Genomic DNA, 12,609 nt, shown 5'->3' with positions numbered 1-12,609 from the left:
GAGTATTTCGTTTGAAAATTATCTGCAAAACAGTTGCAATTACACTTCATATTGATAAGGGGTAAAGTTAATAATAGTAATCATTGAGTAACCACAACCTTTATTCTATTGATTATTGTTGTATATAATGTGGTTAATCGTAGTGAGAATAGATGACAAGCTACTGTCATTTAGAAACAACGTAACGTGAATAGCTGTTAGTATCACATTGTTTCAATCTCAAATGATAATATATTAATATATGATTTTACAAAAAAGAATACAAAATAACAAAATAATACTTTAATTTGTGGTAATTTTTCTTTTTGCAATCAATTTAGGTTCAAATAATAATATTAAAAATCTAATCAGATATCAACATTGTTTTAAAAAATATGAGAAATGTTTTGGGACATCTATATATCATACTATAAATAACCAATAATGTGATGATCAACTTCATACAAAGGGAGTAAATATATTGTCATCAAATAGGGTATCTATTATCTAGGGCTAGCTATACCAATATACTATGTCATATGAAAGTAGATAAATGATTTCATGCCATGTAATCATGCACACAAAGAATATAAGATAATATAAATATAAACTTGTAAAAGCTTAAAAATACTTTAATATACGTTATTTTAAAGGCTCGGTATATAATTACATGGAAATATGGAATAGAAGTGTGGTTGTTAGTTGAGAAAGAATAATATTGAGAGAATGTCGAGAATGAACTTATCTAATAGCAATGGAAAAGTATAATAATGTAGTATTATACCAAAATCATGCATTGATACATGGATCATCTAATTATGGTCCAATCAACCACTTTTGTGTCCCTTTTGTATGTATCTTTTGTGTGTATAATTATAGTATGTAGTAATTTATATTATTAGATACCTTTGTAAGCTGTGATGATTAAACAAACGATTAAACTTCATTATATACAAATAAGAGGGGAGTATATATTCTAAAAAGAATAGATTATAACGCATAAGAATCAAATTACATAATCGAGAACTTAATTTTATAATTTATATACACAAAGTATATAACGAACCATAATATCAAACATTCTTGCCTAATAACAGTTTAAGATTAATCGAGAACAATGAACAATACTTTGATTAATTAATAAGTTAATTATTGTTAATCAGAATGAACACTAATAGAGTACATATATTTTAGTACATTAGTAAGTTAAGTGTCGGAGATTAATAAAAACTAAAAGTGAAGGAACAATAAGAAGACAAAACAACGTGAAAATGCCATGCGCTTTTTTTTTTTTTTTTTTTGACGGGAAATGCCATGCGCTTTTGATAGAGAGAGAGTTTAGTACTCGTAAAACGCTCCTCAACAGAATTTGGAAAAGCCCAAAAAAAATATAAATTAAAAAAAAAAGGCCATAAAATTCCACGCTTAGCTTTTTGCATGGACGTGCATAAAATTCCTGACTGCGCGTGCATTCGCATTTGCTAGGTTTTTCATCTTGTGGGGGCCACTTTACCTCTAATATTAGTCCCTTAACTCTCTTAAAATTATACTTTTAACTATTTACTAATGAGACAATCAACATTATTATCATCATGGATTCGAAAAGTATCCCTAATTATGTTATCATTGTTACTAGAATTATTGTTAATGGCATTAGTAGCCCACTTCTAATTGTTGGAATTGAAGCTAGGGTTGTGCACCGGTTCTAAATTGGATGGGTGGATCATAATACTGATATCGTCCACTTTAATAGATTGATTAACAAATTAATTTTGAACCAATTTCATAGTTATAAACTTCTAAAAACATAAAAACCGATCACTAAATTTATATGTGTGAAAATTGTAAATATTTGATTTTCATTAATTAGATTGAAATGAATCTAACAACATACTATATTAGGGGTGTTCATAAAATGGTCCAGACTGGACCGGACCGAATTAATCGATCAGGTTTTCGGGTCTTAAAATTCATTATTCAGGTCTTCGGCCCGGTCCAAAATCCTATAAAAACCAATCTAGAATCGGACTGATTTTTTTATTAAAACTATGCGTGAAACCTTAAATAATGATTAAAACTATCCTTAATAAGCTTAGAAAACTTTCACTTTATAAATTTTTTTGTACTAAACATACAAAAAAAGACGTAAAAATGACGCTAAAATATAGTTTTTCCTTTACTTTTTTCGTGTTTTCCATAACTTTATTAAAAATTTAGTATTTTTTTAAAAAAATTCTTAAATCGGTCTAAAGTTATCCGGTCTGGGTTTTGGACCGATTCTTTCGGTCCGATCCAGGTTTGGTCCTAGCTTAATCGGTCCGATTTTCGGTTTTTAAAATTCTAATTTTCAGTCTTCGGTCCAATTCGGGTCGATCCGGTTCGGTCCGATCTTGGACCGATAAACAGTCCTAACTATACATTACATTCCAAAACCTGAGAATCGTCAATAAGGCTGTAATACTATATATAAATATTAACATTGATTGAATTGCGATTTATCATCATTCATATAGTTAATTTCATTATTAAAAAACTTATATGTGCTCTATCCTAATTAATGCAAGTGAACTTTCAAAGCTGAATATTAGGGTTAAGGGAAAAGCACCATTAAACAAAAATAAAAGGGGATTAATTAGAATTTTTATAAATATCTCCACTTTTGATTAAATCCCCTAGGTAGTCAAATCCATGATTTTTTTCAATTCCTTATATATATATATATATATATATATATATATATATATATATATATATATATATATATATATATATATATATATATACACACACACCATCTTTGTAAAAATATAGGATGAAAATATAAACAAAATTTGCCTTCAAAGTATGAATATTGAGTGGGACCGATTATATATGGTGTTAGAAAAAGGAAAAGAAAAAAAGATGGGGATGACCTTTTCTTTAGAATTATTGACGTTTAAAATAGTCATAAGTAGAAATAGATCGATCTGCGAGACTACAATTTAATCATAACACTCAAGAAAGTTACACTCACTGGCCCGCTCTTGCGTTGCGCACTGGCCGGCTTTCCGTGATCAAACCAAACTAAATGTCCCGGAGATTTCAGACTTTTCAATAGCCTTAGGCCTACTAAAGAAAGTGTTGTAAGTATTTAGAAACGATTGAGGAGAGTATGTATATTGTTAAATTGTTTGTTTAAGACAGTAGTCAAACCAAATCTAGCCAATTCAACTTTTTTATTTTTTATTTTAATTTTTATCTTGCCAATTCAACAATAAATAAATAAAAATTATAGGCTAATTTTTTGTTACAAATCAATTGTAATAGGAACCCGGATATCCCTCTACTCTTGCGCGTAATGCCCTAATGCTAGTGATACGGAGTACAAAATTAGAAGTGTACTTTCATTGTACAATATCACTATTTGCTATTTGAGAAATATTTATGTAAGATCGTCTTGTATATTATTAAATTATTATAAGCCTACTTTGTTTTTTTTTTTTTTGGTCTTTTGAGAGTCACAAGGACGAGCGTGAGAATTGATTTCAGGATCGGGAGGAAAGCTCTAACCACTTGAGTTATCCTTCACTCTCGGCCTACTTTGTAAGTCATTGTAAGTATGTGACCCTTGTCTTAGTTTCCCTATTTTCTTGGCTAATTTATCTATATATAAGTTGGTCTTATTTAAAATTTTATTTTACTCTTAGCGTTTTACTTCACATTTTTTATCTCTTAAAAAATCAGAAATTTTATTCAATACTTCTTCCGTCCCATAATACAATATCTTTTCTTCTTTTTGGGTAAACTATATACAATGTCTCTTTCTATTTAAAGGTTAAACTTTTTGATATTATTACCCTCTTTTTGATGAATTGTTATGTTTTTTCATTTTCTATTTCTTTTTTGTATTTTTAACATTAATTTTTAACACCTTTTCTCTCTATCTTTTCAATTACTTCCAACTACTTTTTTCTTTCTCTCTATCTTTCTCTAACCCTACAAACTACATGCATAAATGTACTTCTAATAATTAATTTTAAAGAATTATAACCTTTTTAATTCTTGCGTAAAAACTCAAAGAGACATTGTATTATGAGATAGGGGGAGTATGGTAAAATATTTCATTAGAATAATTATTTAGAGTAAAAGACTATGGTAAAAAGAGATAGGGGTTAAAAATGATGATGAGGCGGTGGTGATGATGTTGAGTGGGGAAACGTTAACGTTGAGGTATAAAAAGAAAGAGCTAAAAAGGGTTTGTATTAGTCGTACTACAGATAGATCAGAAATAAGCAAGAATGGAATATTTGGGGTTTTGTGACCATGCAAACTACGCAGTGCGTTTGTCCCTCATTTTCTGTCCCCCATTCATCCTTCTTTATTTGCCCCACACTTTAATTATTAACCCTTCTTTCAAATATCTTACCACGTTATAGTAGCTCATCAATGGTAAATATGGAGTCAATTTTTATATTACCCAGTTTACATTTGTGTTTGATAAGATTAGTCTTGCTTTCTTGAGCTTTTAAGCACAGCAGAGTAAAGTAGAATACATAGGGCTCAGTCGATAGAGTAAGACAGATTACAATAAGCAGAGCAAAACAATTACTCGTATTATTATTATAATTGTCATTATATTATCTTTAGTACTATAATTAATAATGACACTTGTAATAATAATAATAATAATAATAATAATAATAATAATAATAATAATAATAATCATCGGCATAATGTTGTGCCGAGATGGTGAGTATTAAATATCGGCATAATGTTGTTCGTGATATCCTTTTTGATATTTGTTTTCGGTCTGAAATTTCTGCAAGAAAGAGGTTAACGTTAGGATGACTGGAGAGAACAATGAGACTCTTCAACCTGCAGATATGTTACTTTATTCTTTGGACAAAGGCCTTGATGTGTGTGTTGACTTGACGGGGTCTTCTTTTTTAATACAATATGAGTTGTCTGACTTCGTTCTTAGTCTTGTTGTGTCAGTTGCAACTCAATGAAAGCGAGACATGTATGCGTTGCAGAGCTATTGGCTATGGTTTGCTTCCTTTCCCCTTTTCTTTATTGGGAGAAAATAAAGGATGTTGTTGCGTTGTTAAAGCGGGTTCAGACGTTCACTAAGACTCATGATATTGGTGCTCATGCAACTGCTCACATGTTTAGGGTTCGCTATAGCTAGAGGGTGGGGCCCAGATTGTATATCGGCTTTCCCCTAATTTCTTGTAATTCGGTTGACGTTGTAGGTTTTTGTTATTTTTATTAATAATAATAATAATAATAATAATTAGAGAAGATCGGAGTAGATTTCAATAGAGTAGAGCCGAAAGATATAACTAAAAAATGAAAAAGGGCTTTAGTTGTTAGTAGATACTAGATAGAGTTGTATTCTGTGTCATTTTTTATTAAAATTAATTTTACTAGCTAGGATAACTTTCTCTCATTTATCCGAGGTGCATCCGAAACTCCTGAAATGGCCTAAGAAGTGTAGCTATGTGGTGTTTGAAACCATCTAATTCATGCCTTCTCTTGCATTGACTTTCATAATCATGTCTTAAAAATTAAGATCTTTTGTCTTGTATGTCTTGCCTTGACAAATTAATTGATGTAATGTGTGTTTTCATCATAATTGTGATATAAGATTATAGAAAATTAGAAAGGAAATGACAGATACAGTCCTAATGGTTATTACAAATGGAAATATTAAGCGTAATGAACCATTGGAAATATCAACTGTTGTAACATGTGATTTTATCATGTGCGTACATAATTATTATACTCCATAATAATTAAATTTGATTAAGCAATACAAATCGAGTTGTAAATAATAGTACGTATGTATGTACGAGTTTCTATCTATCTATTAGCTGAAATAAGTGTATGTTTTCTCCCATGCATAAATATACCTCTAATTGGCTCTATATAATCGAGTATGCAATTTGAGAAAAAAAACAAAACAACAACAACAAAATATAGGAAGACGTGAGAAAGCATGCAAATGCTTAAAAACGTAAAAAGAGAGGAAAAAAAAAAAATAATAATAGAATGAAGTTAGAATGGTGGGAAGCATGCAGAAAGTAAGTGGCCTTTTGCACTTTGGAAAGAAAACTCTTCCCCACAATCCACTAACGAAATAAAAGAAGAGGTTAACAAATAATGAGTTACACGAAGTATATATCATCGCATTATTTTTTTTATCTATCTTTTAATTTATTAAATTATATTCTTTCTTTCATCCACCATCTATCTATCGATCTACCGTTAGTTATTTTAATTCATTTGAGGACCCTCTAAATTATAATTTTTCTTAATGTTATTATGATATTTGTCGATTTATTCAAAAAGATGAAACACCTGAATCAGGGTTTGAATGGACCTCCTTTTAATTATATGGAAAATTTTGACATTTTACTACATACTGGATCGTATAAAATAACTACGATAGATGAGCGTGAAATCTTCATGCAATATTCATTTATACTTATGGAGCTCATTTAGATCATTTTGTAAGGTATGATTTGATTAAATCTAATTTCGCTTAAAGAATTAATTGAGTCTAATTTTGTTGTACTAGTCCGAATAAACTTTAATTGTATTCTTACACTAATTTATACAAAAAATATACTTCGTAACTTTTTTTAAATGTGTTAAATTTGTCTCAATTTGTATGTTTCACATTTTTATTTCTTTATTTAATATGCTAGTAAACATTTAAACTCTTAGCTTCAAAGTGTTTTGAAGTTTGAACTACTGCCTAAAAAAATGTTTTGATCTAAATATTTGTAGTTAAGGGCTAGTTTGACATCATTTTTGGTTTTCAATTTCCTGTTTTTTTGAAAACCAAAAACTAAAAATAGGAAACAAGAAAAAGGTGTTTCCACTTTTCAGCTGTCAGTTTTCAAAATTATCATGATTTTAATAAGTTTAAATAATTTTTGATTCATTATTGGGACATATATCATATACTTTTAAAAACAAAAAACAGAAAAATACAACAATGCCAAACTAATCGGGTCTGATTTTAACAAGAAAAAGTAACAGCTTTCCGAAAATAAGTTGAATAAAACAAGTTCTATATATTTCTTCAAAAAAAAAAGAACAAGTTCTATATGTAGGTTTTTTTTTTAAAAAAAAAATTATTTTGGATTCTCACAAATTAAACACGATTATTTTGAGGAAATTTTGTGAAAACTACCTATTATAGTCCAGAATTTGCGAGAAACTACCTAATGTTGTAATTTACTACCTTACGCCGGATTATGAAGTTTGACCAAATTTTTACGGCGTTGACTTGGTCACGTGACACTTAGTGACAATCACGTGGGAAAATTGTTAGAAAATTTGGGAAAGAAAAGGGTCATTAAGTGTCACGTGACCAAGTCAACGCCGGAGAATTTTGTTTAAATTCCTTCATAATCCGGCATAAGGTAGTAAATTACAACATTTTTCATTAGGTAGTCAATTACAACATTTTTTTAATAGGTAGTTTCTCGCAAATTCTGGACTATAATAGGTAGTTTTTCACAAAATTTCCTTATTTTGATGACAAGTTTTTTTACCATTTGAACATTGATAAATTAAATTGACTCTTAGATAGAGATTCATTATTCTAGTGAACAATTTGTTAAGGCTAATTAGGTCTTACTTTCTTAATCTAAATGAAGAACAAAAAATTTGTTAAACCTACCAAAACTTTCCTAACATTACTTCGTAGTAACCCATTGGATAGTTTCAACATCTATAATAGAATCAAAACTAGCAAATATAAAATCAATTGGGTAAAATAAGATTCTAATTGGGAAAAATTATGATCAATGTGTGTGAGATCTGTAATTGATTAATATCTGTTTCATACCGCTGTTTGATACTCCGTACAACCTTTCACAAGGGGATATTTCAATCCATTCTAATTGTGATATTAAACTAAATTTGAATCAATTGTTGTAGAAGTGGAGTTGATCTAACCTTTGTCCCGACATTGTACAAATGCTAGTAAAAAAAATCAATTTTTTTCTATAGAATTAAAAAAAAATCGCCCTCTATATCAAAATGATGAAATGACCAGATATGTGTTTTAAGTTTGAATGTGACAATTATTCTAAAACAAAGGTATTATTAATTGATATTTAAAAATGTATGTCAACATTTAAAGTTGTGCATTGACAAGTATGTCAGTTAAAATGTTGTACTCCCTCTGTATTTTTTAAAGGCATCGCTTTGATTTTGCACTATTCACATACCATGATTGACTTGATTTTTTCAAGTTTATAAAATAAATAAATGTTATTATATAATATATCATTAGATACGTCATAATGTCTATTTCATAATATAATTTTGTTATAATTTTTACTAATTAACAATTAAATATATTAATGGTCAAAGTTGCGTCTCGGCAAATATGCCGGTCAAACTGATACAAATAAAAGAAAACAGAGAGAGTATTTAGCTCACAGATAAATTATGAAGATACTAAAATAAAGCTGAAGGATAAAATGCGCAGTAATTTAGTGTCATATGATGGATTACTACTTATTTATGGGGTTATTGGGGTAACAAGCTAAGAATTAATGTCATATGGTGGAATTATTTATAGGGTAACAAGTTTCCCAAACAATGTAAATTGATGTTAAAAGTATGATATTCTTGTGGATGACAAGTGGAATTAGGAACCTCGTTCGGTCTTTACTAAAAACAGTTGATTTTCTAGTTCAAACTTCTCTGACATCCAATTTGTTTGCCTAGTTTGGAAGCAAAGGTCGATTGAAATATTCAAAAAGAAGAACAAAATCCACCCCTCACTTTCTGCTCCCATGCATATGTCATACTCAATCACTGCCTTTCGCGTTGACAACATTACTTTGATGGAAAATTTTACTTGTGAAAGTGAAAATAAATGATTGTTTGTCTTTGCCTCTTTGGTTGTATGTACTACGTATACACTTCCATCATTATATTATTGTATTACTATGGTGACACCACCTAGACTGGCCTCATCGGCACAAGCCCTAACATAGATGGTGCGACTTATTCAATCAAACCTAACTCAGATATGTACCATATGTAGAGGCTAGGAGAGACGACAAGGAAATGAGAGTTTCATCCTAAAACCAATTGTGAATATAATGAGTAGCTCGTCCATTTAGGGTTTGTTCTGTTCAGCTTATTTTCAGTTCACTTAAGTTTTTAATTTCCTTCTCTCATAAAATATTTAGTTCAGTTCAGTCAATCAGAATAGGCCCTTAGATTATAAATAGAAAATTCATTACTTTACCTTTCAGTAATGAATATTTATGGGCATCAACCATCACCTTCAACTTTTTGTTAAGTTGGTCTACTAATATGATATCAGAGTTAGCGAAAATTCATTACTTTATCTCTCAGTGAAAAAAACACATAATTAAAGATGGGCACGGGTCGTGTCGGCACGTGGGCGGCACGGGCCCAGCACGAATCCGGCACGGCGGCCCACCTGTGGGCCGTGCCGTGAATACGAATTTGGGAATCGGCACCGGCACGGTGGCCAGCCCGTGGGTCGGCACGCGGCACGGCCCGGCACAGCACGTGTTTTATTCAACTTTTTTTGTGTTTTCGACTTATCGCACTCGTAATTTTTTTTTATTATATGCATTATTGTTTTTTTGCTAAATTAATAAAATTATTTACATAAACTTAAACATAATTAGATAAATAATTTATATAACCTTAATTAAAATAAAGTTGTTCAAAACAAAATATATTAACATTAACATAAACATAAATTAATAACATTATTTATATAAAATTTAGTTGTACTAAAATATATATATATATATATATATATATATATATATATATATATATATATATATATATATATATATATATATATATATATATAAATTAATAAAAAAAACGATATATATATATATATATATCGTTTTTTTTATTTACATTTATTAAAAAAAAAGGCACGGGTTGGCCCGCGGCCCGGCCCGCCAGACAAGTGGGTCGTGTTGTGCCATGGGCTGGGGTGTGCCAAATTTTTGTACGGCACGGCCCGTTGCCCATCTTTACACATAATACTCACGCACTTGCTTTTAACATATTCTCGGATTTGTTTACTAAATTTGACCAGCCTAAAACTTATGAAAAACTTTAGTAAAACTTTTAGATGAATCGAGCAATGCAAAAAAGAAAGTAGCTAAGTAGTATTGGAACACAAACCAAGCTGACAATTGCCGGCACACGCCCTGCATGCTAAGCTGACTATGCTCTCGTATATTGCGTTGAAATTCTCTCTCAGTTTATCTCCACTAACTCGCTCTCGTCCCAACACGTAAGTGACTTTATGTTAATTAATCATCATTAATTTTAAACTAAACCCGATTACTTCGTATATTTAATTTTAATAATATTACTAACTTTCATTAATCTCCCACACTCACATGCATACTCTGCCCATTTCCACTCATTATAATCACATGCATATGCTCATCTATTATTCTTTCTCCCAACCTCTTGCATTGCTTACGTACACTTCTTCAAATTTATTAATTCTCTTGCTCCATTTAAAACAAATTTCACCCTTAAATGTAACACGTACAACCTTTATCATAAAAATGATGATATAAAAATAATAATGATATAAAAATAATTGAATATAATTTGTTAAATTAAAAACTTATTTTTGAAAAATTACTTTTAAAAATTGAAATTATTTTAAAAAATATAATAAATAATGTTAGATATATATTATAAATAGAATTTCAAAAATAAGAAAACTAATTTATTTAGTTTGTTGGACAAAAAAAAAAAAAAAAAAAAAGGCAATCATAACACGCGTCATGTATCTAACCTGTTGTTAGTCATTTTTCAAAAACTACTGTACAATTTTTACCATTTTGCATTATTGGTGATAGCTTAACTAGGGAGTAGGGACCTATTCTATTCGGCTTAATTTCAGTTCAGTTTAGTTTAGCTCCAATCAGTTCAGTTTAGTTCAGTTCAATACTTTTCTTTTGCTATTTTTTTTTTATTTTTTTTTATGACTTAGCTAATGATATTGTTAATGACAAATAGTTTGGGTGGGGTGATCTATTTAAGTTCATTTTCATGTCTAATGATATTGCTAATGATAATTAAAGCCAAATTTCATACTTTTTAGTATAGAGCACAGGGATGTTAGAAATCAGGAAGAGGATTTCATAATTTGGGGTGGGGGGGGGGGGGGGGGGGGGGAGCGTTGAAGCACATTCAATGCAGCATTATTTTTCTAGCCTTATTTTTTTTATTGTATTCTAGGCTTACTTATTATTATTGTTATTATTATTATTATTTTTATAATTTATAGTTAATAATATATATATATATATATATATGTATGTATGTATATTCAAATACAATATTATTTTTTTTTAACACTAATATATATTTCAATCCACTTAATATATTATTATTATTATTATTTTTATTTTTCATAAATATTACATATACTAATATTTATATATAATTATATATATATATATAGAGGGATATTACACTTATATATAATAATAATAATAATAATAATAAATAAACAAAATATCATTAATCCATAGTCAAATATTTCAGTTTAGTTCAGTTCAGTTCCAGTCAGTTTAGTTCAGCCCTAATTAGTTGTGTTCAATTCAATTCAGTTCAATTCAGTAAATCAAAACATGCCCTAGGTATGTAGTACGCCAATGCCACTCTATTCCTATTCCTATATATATATATATATATATATATATATATATATATATATATATATATATATATATATATATATATATATATATATATATATATATATATATATATATATATAATAAACAAAATATCATTAATCCATAGTCAAATATTTCAGTTTAGTTCAGTTCAGCTCCAGTCAGTTTAGTTCAGTCCTAATTAGTTGTGTTCAATTCAGTAAATCAAAACATGCCTTAGGTATGTAGTACTCTATTCCAATCAATATATATATATATATATATATATATATATATATATATATATATATATATATATATATATATATATATATATATATATATATATATATATATATATATATATATATATATATATATATATATATATATATATATATAGTATGTCAATACCTAAATTTGACCATTAGCCTAGCTACGTGATTATACAAATTGTAGTCAAGGACTTAAGGTTAGTATTTTATTTTCAATTAAAGCATGTTAATACAATCGTAATATATACTATTATACTCCGTACCTCAGTTCCATAATCATTAATATAGCAAACTTAACACATTGGTTAGTGTACAAATTTGACCCAAGTGTCAATAATTAAACGTTAATAAAACTTATTAAAAAATTTAATACACTGTATTATGAAAACTATCCTACTTCTTAACAATAATTAATATGATAAAAAATTTCAAATAATACATTAGTAAAAAAAAAAACTTTAATCAAAGTTCATACAAATATCTAAATAGTGAAAAAAAAATCTAAATTTGTCACTTATTATGAAATAGAGGAAGCGTAATTATATACTCCATACTTTATACCTGTGCACCGCATAATATTAGTATTTTACTGCTTAAAAGTGATCGAAGAGATGATTTTTAACTATTCGTTTGGCCTAAAAAACTATTGTTCAATCCGAAACAAA

This window comes from Chenopodium album, chromosome 15 (genome assembly GCF_948465745.1).
Source record: "Chenopodium album chromosome 15, dcCheAlbu1.1, whole genome shotgun sequence".
In the NCBI taxonomy this organism is placed as follows: Eukaryota; Viridiplantae; Streptophyta; class Magnoliopsida; order Caryophyllales; family Amaranthaceae; genus Chenopodium; species Chenopodium album.
This window is presented reverse-complemented; position numbering follows the sequence as displayed.